Source organism: Xyrauchen texanus, chromosome 33, assembly GCF_025860055.1.
Source record: "Xyrauchen texanus isolate HMW12.3.18 chromosome 33, RBS_HiC_50CHRs, whole genome shotgun sequence".
In the NCBI taxonomy this organism is placed as follows: domain Eukaryota; kingdom Metazoa; phylum Chordata; class Actinopteri; order Cypriniformes; family Catostomidae; genus Xyrauchen; species Xyrauchen texanus.
The window spans coordinates 21,735,723-21,760,570 of NC_068308.1; the positions used below are offsets into that span (position 1 = coordinate 21,735,723).

Below are 24,848 nucleotides of genomic sequence, written 5' to 3' on the forward strand. Positions count from 1 at the left end.
TAATTACAGGTGAGTTTTACTCGCAGAATATATCTTTTGTATTCATAAAGTAAATTACCATAAGCATGGCCTGTCAGTACCAATGCAGTCTTTATTCAAATTGTGGAGCTCTTTATAGTAAGGCAACCCAGACACTGTATTCATGAACTCATTTATCTGATTATTTATTGGTAAGCCAGCTAGTTATTTACATTTTATGGATGGGAATGTCAGAATTAATTTGAGGCAATGAAACCAAAAACCAAAAAAGACAGAGGGAGGGAATTGGAAGAAAGGACAAAAAAAAAAACAGAGAAAGAGGGAGAGCACAAACCAAACCATCTGCTTATGCAAACACATTACAACACTGTAAACCCCAATAAGTTGTGAATACTCAAAACTTTTGTTGTAACCGATTACCCAAGAATATTTAAGTACCTGTAATACATTTTTTAATTAAATTGTAATTAAAAAATACAAATTCAGCTATTTTTTTTTTTGTCCTTTTGTAGGCTTTTATTGACAGAGTTAGTGGACAGGAGACAGGAAATGACAGGGGAGAAGTGTTGGAATGGTATCGGGAAAGGACCTCACAAGCTGGGATTCGAACTCGGGTCACCCACGATGCATTTGTACGACATGTCATGAGCGCAGCCCGCTAGGCTCAAATAAAATGAAAACATCATTACTCGTTAAGAAAACGTAGAAGTTTATTGTTGGGTCAACTAAATAACTGGTTTTGATTGCTACAACGATAATGTTTATAAGTTAGTAGTACTGTTCGCGTATTACAGGAGGAAGAATCCAAAAGAAAGGGAAAGCTTGTGCATTAAGCCTGCACAAAAAAAAGGGATAATGAAAATAATAAGGTTTTTAAAAAGTGTTTGAAAAGTTAGGCTGAATTTTGAGGGGTTACAATTGTGGTGAAGACTGGCTCTTGTGCTTAAGTTGAGGATGGACTTTCACTATTAAGTGATGTTTGATTCGACTGCTGCCTAGCTCTATAAGCAGTTGCTATTAAGTTGATAGTGCAACAATTTCACTGTCCTTAAACTTGCTCCCCAGGCATATACTAATAATTAAAAATGAAAATTAAGTTGGACCAACATGAGAAAATTAAATTAGTAAACATTAGTACATTTAGTTTTATGAACCTAATAAAGTTGAGTAAAAACTACTGTAGTACATTGATTTGACCAAATCAAACAAATTTACGTTAGCAGAATTACAATTATGACTTAACCACGGGCATCCCTGCGTCCACATGTGTGGATGTTGTATTTTTCTTTGCAACGCATATTTTAAATGAATCTAAACCAACTGAATACAGTTCACAAGATTCTAGACTGCCATTTAATGTGTAAACTTCTTCTGCACCGAATCACGTGACACAACAACATGACATTGACAGAGCCAACAAAAGTGCGCTGATAAACATAATGTCCACATACGTCGATTTTGGGACATTATACCCTCAAAGTTTTAAAAAACATGTTCGTTATTTTGGAAAACTTTCAACATTAACACATCTGTGGGTCATCTCTCCATTTTAATAAAATCGATATATTCTATTTTGTTATCGCTGCACAATATGGTTCTATTCATTAAGACATTCCTATATTTACTGTGCATTTTTACATTGAGAATCAACAGGTTCATCCAAAAGCTAAACAATTTTGCTTTCAGAGGCTTTATGTGGAGTTAGGATGAAAATAAGGTGCATTTTTAACTGTTCTGAGACCAGTGCAGACAGACAGAGGTTAAGCCATTCACTAAACAGGGAGCAAGGGAGCATCCTATAGCTTTCTATGCAGCAAAGTGCATTCAATACAAACGTTCTATCAAAAGTTCAGTTTCAGGCTGCAGGTGATGTTTGGACCACTCAAGATGTTTGGCAGACATGGGACAATGTTAATCAGTACATATATTCAGAATTTATAATGTATAAATTTTATTTTTACATGGTTGGCAGTGATTGAATGATGCTGGCTTTACTTTGAATCAGATTTATTAATGCTGCTTTCTGATGTAATGTCTGCAACGTCTCACAAACATAAATAACCAACACTCCTGGAAACATAATAAACAATTTGATGAAACAAATCTGACTTTCTATAGCTTGGTATTATTAAAAATTTCACAACTTAGTCCCGCTGTCCACATATGCAGACAAACATTTTTAGTAAAACTATTTGCTCAAGAAAACGTTTTTTTCCCCCCCGCTTGTTTATTAGGTGCTACTTGTTACAAATCAAGATGGGAAATGGTAAATGCACACAGCAGTCACGCTCTGGTCTCAGGAGGTTAATCTGAAAGAAAGAAATTAAATTGCTTGTAAAAACTTTCTCAAATTCAATTAAGTTTAATGACTTCATTTTTTAAGTGATGTGGATGTTTGGTCCGTCTACTATGTCTAAAAAAGTTAAAGTGTGCACACTTTTAATGTTTTTTTTTAATGGCAGTGATGCTGCGCTCTCATTTTGGCATTATATTAAAACACAGCCTTCTTGTCCTTTTGGTGGAAGGCAAAGCCACTTCTGATGTTTGGAATAGAATTTTACTAGTCGTTAGTTTGTTTATGAAATATTTTAACCCACTGCCTAGGGAGCAGCGGGAACTCTCCACTTTAAACAGATGTGTTTCATTTTCACTAAAAAATATCACATGTACACAGAATTATATTAAATCCCTCCCTCCCTCCACAACCTTAAGTAAACACACTGAATTATGATTTTCTACAATTGATGCTATATTCAATGTAATTCTAAAATCTAATAAGGTAACCCTTTCTGGTTGTTGTGATTGGGTCAGTTTTCTTGGTGAGGGAAGGGATGGGGGTTTAGGTATGCTTAAGAGGCATGATCTACTGTGACCACAACATTTCTCAGCAAATTTCTCTCCCCACTGACTTCCAAGTATTAAGGGCTAAACTGGGATGCGTGTGTGTGTATGGGTGGAGCCTTTGCCATGCTGTGGTGACAAACCCTCTCATTAGCTTTGAATATTTTATCTGATCAGATAACAGACCAGCAAGACTTTTGTTTAAATATGTGGATACACATGAGCTTTCCTTTAAAGTTCTTTGTCCATAGGGATACAAAAAAAAATAAAGCAAGTTTTTTTTTCACTTGGGAATATGCTCAAAATTCACATCAATATCTCAGGTAGCTATCAGCATATTTGAAAACAAGAGAGCTTTTAATAACTGTAAGACTGGGTTTGAACAGGGATTGGGAGTGCTGTAGAGAACGGTCTACAATTTTAAGCTGACAGGGCTGGAAGACAGACGCTATAGTGCACTAATTCTCATCCCAATGACTTAAACATGTCCTCTGTCCTCACTCACCATCCCATAAATTCCTGTGCTTCAGGCAAACACGCAATATTTGTTAAATTATGTTAGTTAGGCATGTCCTACGAGTCATCAACCTTAGAGGAAGAGAGAGACAGAGAGGGAGAGAGAGATGGATGAAGGGAGGTAATCGAGAAGAGTATATAGCAGTTGTAACATCTGCACTGTTTGGTTTTTAAAAAGGCCTTATTTATTTTTGGCGATTAGAATCGTATACTCTAAAGACAATGATTTTAATTTATAGTCTCTTAGTTTAAGTCTGTTGAAGTAAACTGCACTTAACCACACATGATAGACTCAACAAAGGAGAATCAAGCATGACAAATGCACAGCCACAGGAAATCAGTGATACAGCTTGATATTGATTCCACTATTCAAATATTCGGTTCTGTTTGTCTCTTGAATCTTTAAATAACATTTTGAAATACCACAAAGGTGATTTCTTAAACGACATGAGCCTAGATGTTTCACTGGATAGATTCCTCCATTCACAAATGTTTTATAATAAATGTGGGTCTGAATTTACTTTCACTTGTGATGTGACCAAAAGGGCTTTTCTAATGATCTGCAAAACAAGTAAATAAATAAATGAAAACGATCGGTTGATAGACACTGTATGAATAAGAAATCTGGTGGAGTTCATAAAAGAGACTGAAGGGTAAAATATGTTGCATGAAAAATGTTAAATTGCATGTGGGTAAAAAATTGCACAGCAGTATAAATAAAGTTTCTTTACAAGAAGTGGTCTTTTCATCTGACACTCTAAAAAGTGTCTGCATCACTACCGCTTAATGCATATGTGGGTCCTATGGTATTCAATGCATTTAACACTGGTATTACACTTACACTGATTGTTTTCATTTCCCATCTGTTATGTAAAAAATATGTTAATATATAACATATATATGTTAATATATATGTGTAGTATACAAGTATAGCATGTAAGTAATTTAGCCAATGTTTATACAAAGTGTATGACATTATAGGCCTACCTTTTACAGGGACAGTCCTCACGGAGCAATCTAAGTTTAGATGCCTAGTTCACAGCATGGTAAAAAAATGAAGAGCTCCAGGACCACTTCTTAGAGTATTTGAACCGACAACAACTATTTTTTCAGTATGCCTCACCTCACCACTTCAAACAACAAATATAGCTACATAAAATAATATAGTAATATAAAGTAATAGCAATATAGAGTACATAAGGTTGTCATTTTAGTTTATTTTATGAAAATTTTTACAATTTGATCCTAGTGCATTGTACTTGAATGTGTTTGTGTGGGTAAAGTTGAGACATTTCATATTTTACTACCAAACATGGAAATTGCCCATTTCTAACATTACACACATGTAAAGGAATTAATGGAGAGGCGGCGAGAACTGGCTTGACAATATAAATTATATTTAATTGAGAACTTAAACCAAAAGACACAAATACACACATATGATGGACAGCTGCCCATAAACGCCCTCTCTATGTCACACCACTGTCCACAGTCGGCCTTTAACCCTCTCAGAGGCTTGATTAGCCTGATAAGGGGCCGGGTGTGTAGAATCACGTCCCGACCCCACCCTCCACCCTGTCACATTCATCTCTCATTCTCTCAGGCCGGGGTGCCCCCAGCATGACGTACACCCCTGCCCCCTTTCCCTGGGGGATGGCATGCCTAAACGCCCCGTCTGCCGGCAGGTCATTCCCACCTTCCTGAATCTGGAAGGGGACATTGGGAGGGAAACAATAAAGATTAGAATAGGGGGTACTACCTGTACCTGGGCATTACCCGCAAACAAAAAAAACACTGTAAAATTTAAAAGAGAGGGAAAAGGCCAATGTGGAGCAGCAGTGGGAGAGAGAGGGGAGAGTGAAAAAAAAAACGTACCCGCCAGTTCTCCGATATGCCGTAGCTTGGTCCTTGGATACTCCTCCATCCTCTAACGGACGACAGCCACGCCTCCCTGGGCGGATCTGAGGCAGTCCTCCGGCCCCTGGTGGACGGAATGCCCCGCCGCGTACTCGGGTAATAGAAGGGGGCTCCCCCCACCCCTGGCAGCAGCCCTGACAGCTCCAGGCGGTCGGCTAGAAGCCCCTTCTCCCCTTGCAGTTGGCGGCTGTTCCTTCCCTTCCAGGCGGCTGGGTTCCTCCGTCCCCCGGCAAATGGTCGTGGCTGCTCCATTGGGGTGGATGGTAGCGGCGAGAACTCCACTATGCGCAACCCTCCTACTTCCCAGGATTCGGCACCAGTGTAAAGGGATTAAAGGAAAGGAGTAGGCGAGAACCGGCTTGACAATATAAATTATATTTAATTAAGAACTTAAACCAAAAGACACAAACACACACACATGATGGACAGCTGCCAGTAAACACACTCTCTCTCTTGCACCACCATCCGCAGTCGGCCTTTATCCCTCTTGGAGGCCTCATTAGCCGATAAGGGGCCGGTTGTGTAGAATCACGCCCCGGCCCACCCTCCGCCCTGTCACAACATCCTTTTTTAAACTGTCAACCGAAACACTTCAGAAAAAAATTAAAGATATAGCAAAAATGTAAAAATATTAATTATTAATAAAATGAATTAATAACATTATCTAGTTAATTTTTATTAAAAAGAAAAAGTATTTTTATAAAGAAAAAGCATCAGGGGCCTGGGTAGCTCAGTGAGTAAAGACACTGATTACCACCCCTGGAGTCGCAAGTTTGAATCCAGGTCATGCTGAGTGACTCCAGCCAGGTCTCCTAAGCAGCCAAATTGGCCAGGTTGCTAGGGAGGGTAGAGTCACATGGGGTAACCTCCTTGTGGTCACTATAATGTGGTTCTCGCTCTCTGTGAGGCACGTGGTGAGTTGTGCGTGATGCCGCGGAGAATAGCGTGAAGCCTCCATACATGCTACGTCTCCGTGGTATTGCGCTCAACAAGCCACGTAATAAGATGCATGGATTGACATCTGAGATGGAGGCAACTGAGATTCATCCTCCACCACCCGGATTGAGGCACTGTGCCACCACAAGGACTTAGAGCGCATTGGGAATTGGGCATTCCAAATTGGGGAGAAAAGGAGAGAGAGAGATAGAGAGAGGAAAAAAAGAAGCATCTATATTTCACCTGGGTGTTTTTCAACCCAGATATGCATTTTAGCATGGTAATGGCACATTTTAGGGATAAAGTAATCAGAACAGTATACAGCAAGCACTGTCAGATGGTCATAGTCACATGCCTAAACACAACATAGCTGTATACAACTGCGAATATTCAAGAAGATTGAAAGAAATCCAAATCTAATAAATAAAGCAAAAAATGCAACCCTGTTTTTATTTTTAAGAAAAATCTCCTCTTTGCCTTCTCTAAATGGATCCCCTCTCCTTACAGCAAGTCAGACGTACTGGTTCTCCTCTTGCTCTGCTCAGCTGGTACAGTTTAAATTGTCAGAGAATGGCGGGGACGTTCAACCACACTGTTCTTATGTTTTCCCCATTTGGGATATTAGATCAGACTGATTTTAATCAGGAAAGTCTCATTGAGTACTAAAATAGTAGCATCACTGTTGAGGAGAAGACAGAACCACTGAGAAAAAACCACTGGTTGGTTTTAGCACAATTCCACACTGTTGACATTTGAGAAGTCATTATATGACACATTTCCATTGCTTGTTCCACTAGGTTGCGTAATCGTGTTTATGCTTGTTTTGTTGTTTTGCAATTATTATATCTAGTAGGAGAAAGAACTGGACATTGGATTGATTCCGATAATATAAAACATTATTATTTTTTAAGATGATATTTTATGGGGCTGTCTGAGCAGAGAGCACGCTGCTCCTATACTGCTGAGGTGGTCTAATTTTCCTTACACATGCTCCTATTTTTACAACAGGTAAAATGGATGAGGACATTCAGAGGAGCCATCACTATATTTTGTGCAATAACAAATAATAAATCTAAATCCTCAGGGAACTGCTCACGTCAGTTATGTTCACAATCATATTAATTATATTTGGGATCTGGTACTGCACTGTTCCAAGTCCTCTGTGGATTGTGCCCATTTACGTCAATGTTGATAGAATTTATGAACAATATTTAAAATTAATGGGAATGTCTTTGTCTGCATGAAATATCCAGCAAACCATGCGTGTTTGTTTTGTTTTATTTTCTCTAAATGTTTGTTTATATGGTCTGCATAACTATTGTTTACTGAGATAGAAAGTGAGAGAAAAGGTTGAGTCAATGAGGAAGACAATATGTATGCTTGTGCTTCACGTCAGAAAGCAGTCTTCGATTACAGGGTTGCATTAACTTTTTAAACACAAAGTCACATCACCAGATGTGCAGGTTTTTCAGACATGTGGACATCAGTACCTGATGTATTTGTGAGCATGTTGTGTACATTCTCTAAGCTGCTGCAGTCAGTACAAGAGTGGAACATTTGGCATGTACACATATGGGAGAAGAAAGTGTTTATTGTTATTGTTAAATTAGTCGCAGTGATGAGGAAATTGAATGGGAAAAAGCTCAGACAAGGGTAGGCCAGGCTTATATGGAAATAATTAATTAATGACATGTTTAGGTCTGGCAAGAGCCACAGAGCTGAAAGAAAATATAAATATACACCAGTCACTCAAATCAGCTCATCCAACGTTTGGGCAATGGTTAATTTATGCCAACTGAATGGGTACCTTAACCTAATTGAACTGGAGGAGTAAAGTAACAAATTTGGTTAAAAATTTTACTGTGGTTGAGGGCAGATTATATCTGTTTCACTTGTGGTCACTTTTTAGCCATATTTAGCTTTCACATTGGCAATTGCCAGGCGACGAATGTTGGCCACACAGCTGGGTGCCGCCTCCTGAAGAACCTCATCCGTGGATCCGATCATGACGAGCAGGAGCTGTCACAAAAGTCACGAGGGAGAAGAACATGTCAGAAATAGCATCATAACAATCCAATAATGAAAACACTGCCAAACATTCTCCTTTCATTAGATTGAATAAAAAACACAAAAACTACAATAAGAGTGATTCACGAGGGCCTCTTACAGCAGTTCTTTCCTGGGGCTTGAAGGAGACATCTAATCTGTTATTAAGCTATAAATGAGACTGTTTGCACACGGCAGACATTTGCCAGAGGAGTTTACAGCTACTGCGGCTGCCAAGGCCTGCTGCCTACTGGATGGCAGCAATGTTATGCTGGTTAATTAACTCACATATCACTGTGTGTATTTAAGTGTATTTGTGTGAGTGTATTCCTAGGAGTATAACTGTGGCTGTGTGTCAAATATTTGTGAGAATACCTGTATTAGCGTTAGAGCATGAAAGCGAGTAAGAGAGAGAAAGTGAGAATATGGCACAGATTTGACATACGCATTAGCTTATTTGTGTATGTTACTGTAATGAATGGGTTTAGTGTTTGTATATGGCTTTGTGTTAGTTCTGCCCTACAAAGGCAAAACACGGTCACCACAAATTTTGTCAAAACTGAGTTATGACTGTAATAGGGTATGTCATCTGCCCTGTAACAGCTGGGTTTGTCTGAACTTTGCTCAGATTCAGAAAATTTTTGTGTGAAAATAATAATCCACATTTGGCTCCACATTTTTAGTATTGGCATAGTTACAGGGCATTGGATTTGCAGAATTGCTCTGACATAGATTTACAAAATTTATTTTAAAACAATTTTAGCCCTGATTTGCAATAAAGGCAGAGTCGGTGCTTGTTGGTGATAGCAGGCTCCAGTCAGCAGATTCTGAGCCAGTCAGAGTTAACAGATTTCATCAAAAATCCGTACTGGTTGCGTCCACCCAAAAGCGCTCGGCCCATTATTTCCTCAACTTGGAAAACACAGTAGCAGCAGCAACAATGGCAGTTCTCCTGTACATCTGTCAGGCAAATGGGAGGGTGTGTGTTTCTACGTGAGTTTGTGAACAGATCAGATGGAATTGACAGTCTGGTAGTGTTTGGTCCATTTGGTTTGTGGTGGCAGTTTTTTTTTTTTTTTTTTAGGCTATTAACTTAGTTAGTGTATAATAGCTATTTTTTGTTTGTTTGTTTGTTTTATGATACCAATACTTTTATAATCTGTTGAAAACGTAAAAGTCGTGTAGTATAATCCAGCCTAACCTCATTCTTCTTTTTACTTAATATTGCAAATGTATCAGAGGGAACATTTCTTTGGATCAGTATAATGTAGAAACTCAGGTGGATGCTTTTGAATCAGCCCAACAAGCAACCATTAATTAAAACTACATCCTAGCATGCCCTTGAAACCAACAACAACCATGTAGCAACAGACCCCTGCCATATCGTAGAATATCAGAACTTCGTAGAGACATGATGGTGGGCTTATGTAAAGTTGAAGTCAGAAGTTTACACAACACCTTAGCCAAATACATTTAAAAGCAGTTTTTCGTAGAAAACATTCCCTGTCTTAGGTCAGTTAGGATCACTACTTTATTTTAAGAATGTGAAATGTCAGAGTAATAGTAGAGAGAATGATTTATTTCAGAAGTTTACATACAATTTGTTAGTATTTGGTAGCATTGCCTTTAAATTGTTTAACTTGGGTCAAATATTTTGGGTAGCCTTACACAGCTTCTCACAATAAGTTGCTGGAATTTTGGCCCATTCTTGCAGACAGAACTGGTGTAACTGAGTCAGGTTTGTAGGACTTGCTTGCACATGCTTTTTCAGTTCTGCCCACACATTTTATATCAGATTGAGGTCAAGGCTTTGTGATGGCCACTCCAATCCCTTGACTTTGTTGTCCTTAAGCCATTTGGATTTTTTTATGGTGGTTTTGGAGCATTGGCATGTTCCTTGCTGAGCAGCCTTTCAGGTTATGTTGATATAGGAATTGTTTTAGTGTGGATATAGATATTTGTCTACCTGTTTCCTTCAGCATCTTCATAAGGTCATTTGCTGTTGTTCTGGGATTGATGTGCAGTTTTTGCACCAAACTACGTTCATCTCTAGGAGACAGAATGCATATCCTACCTGAGAGGTATGATTCCCGTGGTGTTTATACTTGCATACTATTGTTTGTACAGATAAACGTGGTACATTCAGGAAATTGGTCCCAAAAATTATCCAGACTTGTGGAGTTCCAAAATTTTTGTTTCATTTCTTTTGATTTTCCCATGATGTCAAGCAAAGAGGCACTGAGATTGAAGGTAGGCCTAAAAATACATCCACAGGTACACCTCCAATTCAGTACACCTCCTATCAGAAGATGACTGGCTAATTGTCTAAAGGCTTTACATAATTTTCTGGAATTTTCTAAGCTGCTTAAAGGCACAATTAACTTAATGTATGTAAACTTCTGACCCACTGAAATTGTGATAGTCAATTAAAAGTGAAACAATATGTCTGTAAACAATTGTTGGAAAAAATACTCATGTCATGCACAAAGTAGATTTTCAAAAAGTTTGCTAATGGTAAATCTTGGGAGTATTTAAAAAAAGACTTTGGCCCAAGTGTATGTATATTTCTGACTTTAACTGTATCTATATAAACTCAGCAAAAAAGTTACAGTCAGTATCTGTTGTGGCCACCAGCTGCAATAAGTAATGCAGTGCATCTCCTCCTCATAACTGCACCGGATTTGCCAGTTCTTGCTGTGAGATGTTACCCCACTCTTCCACCAAGGCACTTGGTTCCTGGACATTTCTGGGGGAATGGCCCTAGCCCTCTCCCTCTGATCCAACAGGTCCCAGACATGCTCAATTAAATTGAGATCCGGGCTTAATTCTCTTCCCCTCCATAAACTGTATGCCACTGCTGTAGATTCCTGCTTCTGAATATTTAGCAATGTACTAAACCGGAGTCTTTACCACACAGTCTAGCTCCACCCTCTCTTAGAGCAAAGGTCATATCAGATCCTTCCATTTCTGCCTTGTATAACTCGCCTCTTTTGATCCAAGCTCTCAACACACGCTTGCTAACGCTATAAAAAAAAAAAAAAACACTTTCTGGAACATTAAAACCTTTTCCTTTTATTGTGCAACGAAAGTTACTTATTATGCTGTCACATGAAGTGAACAGAGTTTGTGCCAATGCCACACTGTGGTAAAGTTATACACATCATGGAGTGGTGGTGGCGTAGTGGCTAAAGCACAGGGCTGTTAATCAGAAGGTCACAGGTTCTAACCCCACGGCCTCCACCATTGTGTCCTTGAGCAAGACACTTAACTCCAGGTTGCTCCGGGGGGACTGTCCCTGTAATAATTGCACTGTAAGTCGCTTTGGATATGCCGTCTGCCAAATGCATAAATGTAAATGTAAATCATGGTATAATATAGTTGTCTTTCTGTCAAGGGAGGGAGAGAGATGGAGCTAAGGAGAAAGACAGATTGCATTGGTTATGTACAGTGGTGTTCTAAAATCTAATAAGCACTGTTGGTAAACACACTGTGCATTCTAAATCTGTTTAGTATTTGCATGTCCCTCGCTGCAGTATCAATAAGGGGTCATTCATTGAGCTTCATTCAGTCCTCAGGCCACTATGTCTCAGTTTAACTTTACCAAGCAGCCCTTGGATAAACCAGGGCCACAAGAATCCTTTCTGAAACGCCTGGTGCTGGAGCAAGGAGGATATCGGTCCTTTACCTTCATCTTTCTTACTTTTGAATATTTGAAGTGTATGAATAAATTGTCGCCTCAGTTTGGTTACTGAATCAGCATTTCAGGAACTTAAATTAAACTGTCTCTGTGCTTTTGGATTTCCCTGAGAGCGGAGCAGAAAAAAAGTACAAAAAAAGTAGCTTAAGATATGAATAGTGGCGTTTGTGTTTACATGCAGTGAGTTAGCAGCATACTCGTTACCCCCTTATACATGTGGCTCGGTCAGTAAGCAGCTTTTGCTACAGCAAAACTTTGCTTTAATTGCAGATGTTCCACAGATCCTGCTGTGTTTGTTTCCTTAACTTTGCATTGCATCCTGCAACAGCATTGTGTGTGGAGTGGAGCTTCCCTCTAATGTCTTAAATCGGGACTCCTCCAGTGCACTTGAGCATATGTGGACGTGATGAAAGTAGTCGATCTTTAAATCATTGTGCTTTAGTTGATTGTGAGTGTGTGTGATTTTCCCTTAACTCACTGTACACCCTAGATAGGTTTACGAATTCTTCTCACTTGTTGTACTTTATTTGTTCTGTCTTCACCATGCACACTATTCAAAAACCTATAAGAACAATGCTTATGGGTTTATATGGCCACATAAGCTACACTCTTCGACCATAACCTAGGTGTGTTAAAAAGCGTTCTCTTAATCCCTTAAGCAGCATTAAAAAATGTGGTTTCTTAAAGGAATATTCTGGGTTAAATAAAAGTTAAGCTCAATTAATATTAATTACAAAAAATATTTTAAACTGGTTCCTGTTTTTCTTCAGAAAAAGATACAAATCTGGATTACATTGAGGCACTTACAATGTAAGTGAATGTGATCAATCTGCAAATGTTTCAAAAGTATAGCCACTAGACATAAACAATATGCATTTCAACATGATTTTAGTGTCATAAAATCAATTACTCTCCAATTTTACAACTTCGTTTCCATGATGACGTAATGCCATAAACCATTAAACGCTAAATTAAACAATTTTTGTTCCAGAAGAATTAATGCAAGTGCTATAATAAAATTATATAAAGCTTCACATTTCTGCTTTTAAACCCTCACAAGTATTGTCCCCATTCACTTTTATTGAAAGTGCCTTACTTTAACCTAGTTTTTGTTTTGTCTTATAAGAATGGAGAGATGGGTTGACATTTTTTTGTGGTAATCAACATTATTACCTGCCTTAGGCACGAGACAGCTGGGATAGGCTCCAGCACTACTTGGGACCCTGCATAGGACAAGTATGGAGATAGAATTGTTGCATATTAACATACAAATGGAGTGAGATTTACAATTAGAAAGTTGGTTCACAATAAACTGAATGAGATCCACAAATATATGTTAGGAGTTTAACAAAAATAAAGTGAATTCACAAATAAATAAAATGAGATTTGAAAATAAAAATGATTTACAAATATATATGTTTTTAACTCAAAACTCATTCATTTGTGAATTGCTACATGAATTTGTCGATTTTGGAGCTTATCTGCATGTGCTTGATTCCATGCTCATGAGAGATAGTAAATCAAAGCGTGATTGGTTGGAGATAGAATGTGCTACGATTGGTCAGAGTAATGTGGCCTTTATCTGATTGGCTTGAGTAGACGATGATTGGAGTCCACCTTTTTGTAGATTTGTGTCCACGTCTTGACGCTAAATTTGTTTCAAAATCAACTAATGCATGTAGCTATCCAAAATGCGCCAGAAGCGATCCACAAATAAATGCACGCTATTCACAAATGAATGCTGGACATTGTTGTGTTTGTGAGTTAAAAATTATATTTAATCTAATTTTATTTATTTGTGAATTCACTTTATATTTGTGAAACTCTTTCCATTTGTATGTTAACATGAAACAAAAATAACCCCATAGACAAGTGGCAACATTATACCACAAATACTGCTGATTAAGCTTAGCTTGTATTGAACCCAGAATATTCCATTAAGAGAATGTAAACAGTGTCAATGTCAGTATAATATGTATTAGGGTGAAGCCTTATAGGTACACACACAAGTTTTCTTATAACCATCTAGCCATCTGTTTTTATACAAAGTAAATTTAAGTATGTGTACACACACACACACACACACACACACACACACACACACACACAAGTTTATGCAGAGCAGACAACATGGAGTCAAGGCATAGACAGGCAAGACATTCCCAGAATTCCCTGCTAAAAGTTAAATAGTGTAGGATAAACAGAAATAAAAACTAAAATTCTAACTGTGCGCTCCACCAGATTCCTGAATTGAATTGACATATACAGTACAAGAAGCTTGGAAAACAACATCATTCATTTAAATTTCGACCCCTTTTCCCCTCTTTTAGGGTCTTTATTTGTGAAGGCTGGTTTGTTAAGTTTGCAGCCTCTCTCAGCACATGAATGTATCAGTTATCATGTTCAGCTTCCAGTTTTGCCGTTTTAAAATAGAATCCAAAATACCTCGAAGAGGCAAACGGATGCAAACACGAGGCTGAAGCAACATGCCAGCAGGTTCATACAAGCTGCTTTTGTGAGCAGTCAGAGGATGCTCGCGACAGGCCAGAGCTCATAGAGTGTTATTCAGCCGTGGCCAAACAGGGGCTCCTAGGGCCTGGAGCGGAGCCTCAGATAAGCACTGCTCTCTGCGTCTACCCCAGCCCCTCTCAGCTCTCCCAGCTGGTTCCTGAACAGACTATAATAGGCCACTTGTTAAACCCAAACCTCAGTAACATGATAACTTGCCTCATGTTTGAAAAATGAATGAGAGGCTCTAAGACTTTCTTCTGTCTTCCTGACCCTACAGGAAGGTACAGCAAAAACATGTTTTCCCAGGCTCCTCTTTCAGCATAGGCACATGTACATCAGTTCTCACACATTTACACACGCTTGCACACACATGCTCTGTCACGCATGTAGGTGTTGTGGTGTTAAGTGCAACAGCGGTAAGCTGCCGTTTCCTGAGGAGAGGGGTTTAAATCTCAGTAAAAGCGCCCCCATCCGTCTCTCCTTTTTCTTGTCCTGTACTCTCACTTCTTTCCTTTACCCCTTTACTAAACATTCCACAGTTTCCTCCTCAATCCATACCACTCCCATTTTTGGTCTCCGTTCCCAATGGTCCTTACCTTATGTCCTTACCTTATCTTCACTTGTTTAGAATTTTCTCTGAGACATCAGTGATGTACGCATTTCAGCTTCTTCCTAACTGTGTGTAAATGACACAAGCCTTCAAACAGAGGGAAAGAGGAAATTAACTCTTGTGAATAAACAACATTCCCTATAACCCAAGAGCCATTGAGCTGCCACTTCTCTATACTTTCCAGATTCACAATCACTTTCCCTTCTATTTTTTGTATTCATATTAAGGATGAGCAAGACTAGTCGACTAAATTGCACTGATGCTGCTAGTCGACACTGGAATTACTAGTCGGTCAGTATTTTCCCCCATTAAACTTTTCAATCTTTTTACACATTTATGTTTGGCTTAATAATTTTACAAAGGCTGCGCTTAAATTACTATTATGATAATGTTACATTTGAAATATAATTAATTATACAATTAATAAAAGAGGATATCTGGGGCAGATGTATAAAACATTTCATTTCACCATAGGCCATGTGGCATGCTTCTTCCCTCTCTCATACACAAAGTAGCCATGGAAATCACTTCGGTGGGGTGGAAAGCGGATTTCTAAAACGTTGGCTTGCATGTCACTATAGATGTTTTCACATTTGAGTCTTCCCACCGAGCAGGCTTTTTCAAGAGCAGGATAATCGCCTAAGGTGAGTCAGGTCCAGTCTTTCACCGGACCCTGTTGACATGTTAATTTTGCTCATTAAAAATGTATGCTCTGAGTAAGTTGCCTAGAAAATGACTATTTTAGGCTAGGTATGTAATTGTTTTTTACCCTGCTGATCAAGAAGGCTATTTGTATGGGGGCCTGTGTAGCTCAGCAAATAAAGACACTTAACTTCCACATCTGGAGTCGCAAGTTTGAATCCAGGCCGTGCTGAGTGACTCCAGTCAGGCTTCCTAAGCAACCAATTGGCTCGGTTGCTAGGGTGGGTAGAGTCATGTAGGGTTAACCTCCTTGTGTTTGCAAAAATGTGGTTCATGCTCTCGGTGGGGCACGTGGTGAGTTGTGCGTGGATGACGTGAAGACTCCACACACGCTAGGTTTCTGCGGTAATGCACTCAACAAGCCACGTGATAAGATGCGTGGATTGACTGTCTCAGATGTGGAGACAACAGAGATTCGTCCTGTGCCACCCGGATTGAGGCGAGTCAGAAGGCTATTTGTAATGATTTTCTGACTGCATGCTCATCATGTTTAGAACAATAACTGTTATTGGTTTCCATTCTTAACAGAACAGTTTTCACATTAATTCATGGGCTAATGCACATTGTGAAATACACACAACTTTTCAGCGCATATATTTTCCTTATAGTTTTGGCTTAACAGTGAATTATTTTCAACCATGTCCTGACTGTTTTAATTTGTTAAGTAACTTTTACTTGAATTCAGTTTAGAACAGGCTATTAAGGTTGCTCCATTTGTCCTTACTATTAATTAAATGTTTTCAATAAACATGGCTGTATTCGTTGATTCAATGAATGCGTGTCATGTTCTAGATTTAATATACAATGATCATAATGCAAGGCAAGCACATTGAAGATAAATGCCCCTTTTCATCAAAATTTAATCTTGGATTTGGCTGTTGGAGTAGATTAAGTATTTTAAATGGGTTGCATAAACACAATGTTTTTTTGTTTTTTTTTACTGTTTTCTAAGTATTTCGACTACAAAATTTTCTTTTAAACATCAGTGAAATTAGTCATTACACAAATCCCTAATTCATATACCTTCATAAAAAATGGAAGACTGTTCAGACCTTAAACATGTCTTTAAAACACCTCTCCTATACACCTCTCACTATACACACACACACACACACACCTGAGATGCACAGCATTCCTGACATCACAAGAAACAAAGGGCTGAGTCATTCGGTTTCAAGACATAAAACACTCTAAACTTAAGACACATGCAACAGTAGCCAGATCAGAGAGTGAGGTGGGATCTTGAATAGTCAGTGTATAAGGATGTCATCTGCTCACCATTTCCATACCGGCTTCAACCTGCTCTACACAGAGCATGACTAAAACGAAACATATGGAATATTTTTGTAGGTCTAGGCTGAATCATGCTCTTTTTTTTAATTTTTATATATATATATATATCTCATGCCCTCTATGCCCCTCCCTATTTCATGTCATGCATACATATGCTCATACGCAATCATGGTGGTCTGTTTTGAACATGCTACATACACAGCACAGGAGGGAAAACAGGCTCAGGATAGAAGCAGAATCAGATGTCTAACATGTAGCCTAAGCCCCCGAAACACAAGGATCTGGCAACCCGCACCAGCTGGAATCCTCAACGGGGAAAATGGTTACCATTTGTATTTTGCCTCGTGAATGCATTTCTGCCAATGAAAGGGGTTCTTTAATAGAAAATCTGACTAAAGCTGTCTGCAAGGATTTATGTTTTCAACAAACAATCTGCAAAGCTCTGGCAGGAGAATCGAGTTTTCTGAGCATCCGAATTAATGAAAGCTGAGTGCAGATGTCACATCAAATTGTGTGTGTTTATTTTCAGGGAAACACACTGGTTAATAAACATGCTACTGGACAGTAATGCATACAAACCTTTATATACACACACGTACAACACAACAAAAAACACTAACATGCACTTGTTGAATGGTGAATGGTATAAAGAATGTGGTTCTGAAAATCAAATACATGATGTGATCTCTCTTTTAGAGATAGAAAGCTGCAACCCCAGCCATATTAGTGCCCAGTGGCTGAATTGTTCTTTTTTAAGAAATATACAACGTCTGGTCTTAGAGGTGTAACACGCTTGTAAAATCCTAAAAAGGATTTTGTTTCATTCTCAGCTTTCGCGCAGAACCAATTTAAAATGTTCTTTCATATTTTATTAAATATTAAAATGGAAAATTAAAGGTTGTTTTTTGGGTTTAAATAAAGGGTGTAAAAATAACAAAGGCAGAATTTGGAGAGTCTGGAGGGTGCAGAGCTTAGACTGTAATGCATTTTCCAGTGTAAAATACTTTCTTCTCGATGCTTAATTTCCTCTGCTAAAACTTAGGGGACTGAGTTCTACACCATTAAGAACGTTGAACAGGAAAGTTACAGACAGATCATAAGTCTGAGAGGGCACAGCATGCAGAGCAAGAGAGAGAGAGAGAGAGAAAGAAAGAAAGAAAGAGGGAGAGAAGGAAATCATTACAGGTCTAAGCTGCTGGGTGTACAAGAGCTTCTGACTCTGAAATACGGCTGCAATAATAGCAAGAGGCAGTCTTGAGTTTTACACCCCTTCATAAATTAGACTACAGTGTAGACATCGTTCCCAGATTAAACTCTCACTCCAAGCCCATTTGCAATGTTAAGAAATATTGATTTAACACATCCTCTGTCACAATAGTATGTATTTCATATTTTAAATGTACGGTTGAGCCAATTTTTCCTTTTCCGCTGTCCTTTAGGTTGTTCAGGTGGAGGCAGCAAACATGTACATTTTAACAAATCAAAGAGGTAATGAGGGTGTAAGGCTGATTGGTGGTGATGAAACGTCGACATGGTCAAACTGCAACCATCTGAAGGACATAAATGAGAACGCACACAAAAACAGAACATAAATGTACACACAAAACACACTCAATTCAACCAGCTGTCAAGTTTTGTCATTGCTTGAACTGGTCAAAACAACATTCGACTTAACAACTTTTGCAAATTGGACATTACTCTTTTGGAACACCCAATGTTCAGTCAAGCCTCCAATTATGGGCTGAGCTGAACCACATTCACTGCACCAGCACATCAGACTACAGCACAACATGGGAAAAAATATTTGGCTGCAACACGACAACCGCTCTCATAATTTATATACAGTTGTTATTGGGGGTGTGGGGGAAGCATTTTAACCATATGTGCCTGCTCTCAATCAGTTTTCTCATGTGAAAATCCCATTGGGAAAGTGAGGTCAAATGTGGTTGAATTTAAATATTTTTTTGCTCGCAATCTAAAATTCAGTTTACATGCAAGAAATAAACTGTAGTCCTCAGACATCTCTTATTATAATTCCAATAGCAGACATCTTACAATCTTTTCATTGTAAACGTTATCACAAGTTTACATTGTAGAATCCTATGATAAGATGTATTAGGTTTTGTTTTAGCTGTTGCGGTCTATACCTGTTACTTTAAGGGGTTGTTCACAAAGGATGTGTTTTTCAATTGCGTTTCTATTTAAACAAGCACTGGACATCTTTGAATGTTGCACCTCATCTTTCTGTTTTTTCACTGTCTCGGGAAGGAGTGCCACATTTTGAGATGCCGTGTCAAGTAAAAACAACTTCTGTTCTATTTGTGGTGCTATGTCTAGCTTTTTTAGCACAAGGATGCATTCTATGTAAACTGCCCCTCTTGAAATACTACATTTTTGGTTCAGCAGATTTTATTTGTGCTTAGTGGAGAGCAGTTTTTCCCTAAATAACCCTGTAAGAGCTAGAATAATCACATCTAACATGTTAATCTTTTTAGGTACTTGTAAACTGAGCAATTATTACGGAAAGTTTTAAAGACCATTTAAGGCATTGCTGTGTAACATCATATGAATCATTTGATGTGGGACCCATATTAAGTGGCTTGAGTGTATTGGGAGTGAATTCTAGAAACTGTCACTCAGAAAGTATCTCAGCAGTGTCCTGTCACTCTTGACTGGTGTGCCCTGCCAAAGACATGTCACAGTCACATTCTACTCCTTAGTACCAGCAGCTTGCTGAGCAACCGTTCCCGGCACAACGGCCTTTCAGTACTCAGAAGCCCTGGCATGCTAGGGCACAGGGATAACTGCTGGACCAAAGCTCAGCATACACACTGCTGTTTGCTCTGCTGAATTCCCATTTCTATAGAAAACACCCCCCCCCCCCTTCCCTCCTTTAAAAAAAGAAAAGAAAACACGCCTTGTTCTCCTGCCCTCATTGCTCCAAATTAGTTAGAAATATATCCTTTCAAAGCTTATTAGTGATGTTTTCACATGTCGCAAGCTGCGGTGTGGCAACTCTGCTTTAACTATGGAGCCAGGTCTCAGCTGAAAATGTTTTAGCAGCTAGCAATGAAAAAAAATTTTTTACAACTTAAAATCTTAAGTGAAACAGTGTCTTTGTTTGTTAATATTAGTTCCCCCCCAAATTACCTTTGGGCCAAACAAGGCCAACTGGGGATTGAGGTGGGGTCAATGTCACAGACGGTGTTTTTGCCAAACTTGCCAGGTTGTGTATCCAGTACACAACTTTACAGGTTCAGGAAAAAGTTTTAAAATGCTGGTACAGTATAAATCGGTTAAAGCACACAATGGACAAAGTGGTGCCCAAAGAAATAACTTCCTATGGTTTAAGATTATGGATTTTGTTGCTGGGACATCATCCCACCGTAAGTGGAGAGACCGCTCGGGACACCTTGGCAGTTACAGTAGAGTTGTCAACACCAAGTTATCTTGCTAGCTAATGTTCACAAATGATATAACCACTGATCTATATATATAACTGGATTGCTCATAGAATTCTAAACTGCCAGCAGTAGGTGAAGCTACCGGAAGTGCTCTGGCGGCCATCTTACTATTCCCTACCGACAGAGGGCATCGCGGCATGTGCAGCGTTTAACCGCGAAACAACACTCACTTAAGGATGCGGCTAAAGTGCCCACAGGTTGTAATTTATGACTATGTACATATTAAGCACACATTAGTCGTTATCCCCATGTAGAGTGTCCATAACGATCATAATCTTTAATAATCAACAGTAAAAATACAACACCAAAGTGTATTAATACCCCTTTTTAAAGCAGTTATCCATCTGCAGATTGTTACAGGATGCAATGTTTCTCTGCCTTCATAGTTTAAATCTGTTGATGCTCATTGTTCATAATGTTGACAAATTATACATCTGCATAATTTGCCAACATTATTAACCATTTTTGACTAGATTATATAGTAAATGTGAACTAATTTGGGGGGGGGGGGGGGGGTGCATGCACGTCAACAAATTTTAAAGTTAATAAAAACGACTAGCTTTGTGTTGATATTGTAACTAGACAGTACCTCTTAGAATAAATCCAGAACCAAAAAATGTAGCATAGTATACACACACAAGTTCATATGTAGTATGTGTGTGTATATATATATATATATATATATATATACACACACACACACACACACACACACACATTAATTTACCTTTACTTAATGGAATTATCCATTTGCATTCATTTCTGGAACATGTACATACCAGCTTGTGAGCATTTAATTATTTCAACAATCCCCTGATATTTTAAATCATAATCAGAAATAGGTTTATTGACATATGCACACTCAAGGAAATCATACATATTTATTTGTTCAATAACAAAAGCTTCCAAGTACATAAAAAAATTGACTTAAACAACAGGTGGAGCAACCAAATTAAGCACCAACTTAGTTGCAAACAAACTAGTAGTTACGAAGCCTTGAACTTTATACCCCAACTTAAGACCTTACGCACAGCTATTTACTCAACCTCATGTCCTTCCAAACCTGTATGACTTTTTCTGTGAAACACAAAAGATGACATTTAAAAAAATGTTTTTGTCCATATAATGAAAGCCACTGGTGACCAAAACAAGCTATTTTGCTCACCATTTACTTTCATTATATGGAATACAAAATACATTTTTGGGGGTTCTGCAAAAGAGTCACATGGATTTGGAAGGACATGAGGTTGAGTATATGATGACAGAATTTACATATTTAGGTCAACTTTTCTATTAATATTAAATGTTATAACTATCTGAAACACAGTAATTTTATGAGACTTATACTGCATGTTGCAAAAGTATCTTCATTGCAAATAAAAACAGACAGTATAATATTTTTTACTCTGTTAAAACAGCTCTTCAGTGAAGCCAGGCTGACTCCTCATACAGCTTTTCCTCCTGTTGCAAACCAATTCCAGTTTTATCTAGCATTCAGTGCGATGTTTATTGAAATCCAAACGGCAAATTTACCTTGTTTAACTTCAACAATATCCATGTGCACGTTTTCAGGGCTGAACTGGAAAGAGAAATCGGCCCGGGATTTGACATAACTGTCAAAAAGTTGTTGGGTGGGTAGTGTTCGCTAACGCGGCGGCTCGTTTTAGATTATCGCGGCCGACACAGCGACCCGCTCGGTTCTCCCGATGGCCAGTCCACCCTGATCGGCCCCAAAGTTTGTCGGTCCACCGGAAAAATGTCCGGTAGTCCAGATTACCAGTCCTGCCCTGCTCCTCGTCTATTCCAATTGATCACTTTATAAATGATGCCCGTGAGCTGGACCATATTCAGGCCTGCACTGCAAAAAGTACAAATCACACAGAGAATTAATGAAAACCCACATTATATTTATCATATGTAACCGGTGTTGATCTGCAATTAGATATTCAACTTGACCAAAAAAGCTGACTTAGGAAAATAACCACAAAGAATAACAGTATAACTCACTAAGTTAACGTTAGCTGCATAGCTAATATTCATTTATCCTAAGAAAATAACCACAACGCACGTTCAACGTAAACAAAAGCTACAAAACATAATTATGTATTCAGAATAAAAACTTTAAAGCCTGCAAAAAATATGTTTGCAAATGTCTACTGATATCTTACCTCAGTTTCTTAAACTTGTTTCTATTGAAACACGTGCGTACGTACGCCGCTGAACGTAATGCTGCTGCAATAAAGAGTAACATAACACGCTCACATTTAGAATAAGCAGGGGGGGGGGGAATTAAAGTCAAAATAAATAATGAATTACATATTTAGGAAGATTGCATTGTGATACAGTGTATGCAGACATAAGAAATGTGTTTTAATGTGACTGGATGGGTACAAATTACTCACCAAAACAGACGATTTCCCATTGAGACACATAGGAGTACAGAATGTTAGGGAATACCAAGATGGCGGCGCAGTAGCTTCACTGTTGTGACGTCATGAGCTATCCAGTTATATATATAGATCAGTGGATATAACTCGGTATTCTAGATAACATCATACCTCAGCTTGAGCTTCCAACTTGCTTGTGAAATGGGCAGGTGTTTGACATAACATAGGCACCAGGGCGGCATGTGAAGGGCGGTTTTAGGGCAATTCTGTGCAGCTATTGGCCTGATGTTGGGAACGCAGATTGATTTTGGTCTTGCGGCTCAAGGTCTGGGGCTATTGACCCTGGCTCACTCTGGCCTGATAGTGGAAAAGTGGCTACTGTGCTCTGTAGAGTAATTTGTGTGGTGAAAGAGAAGGCAGTTGGTATACAGTCAAACAGATAAAACTAATAAACTGTACCCTGACAACCCCATTCTCATGCATGGTGGTGCAGTTTTTAGGGTCTATAGAGAGCTCAAACAGAGCCAGGGCTGTAGCCTAGTACCCTGTAGGGTCTTTTGAGCGAAGGTAACGCACCAGAGGGGCTACAGCACATGCCTCCCAAAACAAAACACAATTACTTCCCCATTTACAGCAGCAGGTGATGGTTTCTGCTAGGTATCGCCGTGAATTATCGTCCACCTATGCACGCACCCACGCAAACTGTAATTAGTGAGTTGAAAACAACTAATAGTACATTAGTAACAATTTAATAATAGAAAATCATATAAATAGTTCAATAGTATTTCATAGTGTCTATATTGTTTCTGTATAGTCAACCAATTCCATGGCTTTTGTTAGAAAAACATCTAATAGTTGACCCTTTGAAATGTGGACTTAACAGTTCCAGAAGAGATGTAATTGGGTTAGGTCATTTAACCAGAAGAAGAAAAAACATTTAACCATACTTTAAAGGAGAAAAGTATGAATGATACTGTATTTGTGAAACAAGGTTGGAGCAACACTAACAGTGTTGGTGAGATTGGCCAGCATGGAAACCCCTCCATGGTCCGTAATAATTGCCAGGTTTTCTACACTTTGGCAATTTTGGCAATGGCTGCGCACACGCTGGCCAGTACATTTTTATTCGGCGATTTCAGCAAATTAACAATGAGCTCCAAACCACCCACAAAAGAACACACCATTTCCCCAGCATCCTGAAACACATTAAGAGAAAAAAGGAACCAAGATGAGTATGTGTGAATGCGTGTTTGTGTTAACAAGAAAACCTATGAGTGATTCTATAATAGGCTGAATGAGGTTGCTATTATTGTGATTGTATGCAAGTATGAGTGTGCGTACAAAAGGTTATAAAGTTCAAATGATGTCGGTGGTATACAGAGACATGGGAGAAATTGAAAGTCTCTCCATTGTTTCCAGACTATAATCAGAGTCTGAAAATCATTGATTGAACAGTATTAGCCAAATTTCGCTATATTTTTTTGAGACTTTGTTCCAAATCCAACTTTTTCTTAAATCAGATTTTTAGACGACTGTTCAAATGGCAAGTTATATCCATGTGGTCAAATCTGCTTTTTTCTGTTAAGGCTGCACAGCAGCATGTCTACATTTGTTGTTACAGTACAGATGCAAAGTTGTGAAGGTTCACCATATGTGAAACTTTAACAATGGATGTTTTGCCACTGATTATGTTTTCAAGAGGGCAGTACCCAAATCTGAGCAAGTCTTGTCCTCTGTTGACCTGCATTTCTAGTCATCATCTTGCATGTTTTAAAAAAGTCTTCTCGCCACAACACCTGACATAGCAAACCGGTAGCACAACGACTGAGGAAAAAACCACATGAAATCTGAGAGACTGAGAGCAAAAATCGGATTGCGAATCTTGAACTGTGGTGTAGAACTCACCTACAAGGGTGGTTTGGATCAGGATTGTGAAAATCAGTTGTCAA

The 24,848-nt window shown here is 38.7% G+C and overlaps 1 pseudogene; it reads right to left on the minus strand.

Moving 5' to 3' along the window:
- Nucleotides 1-8,094: 8,094 nt before the first annotated feature.
- The window catches only part of LOC127626670 (outer dynein arm-docking complex subunit 2-like), a 47,386-nt pseudogene continuing 30,632 nt past the window's right edge, over nucleotides 8,095-24,848 (minus strand).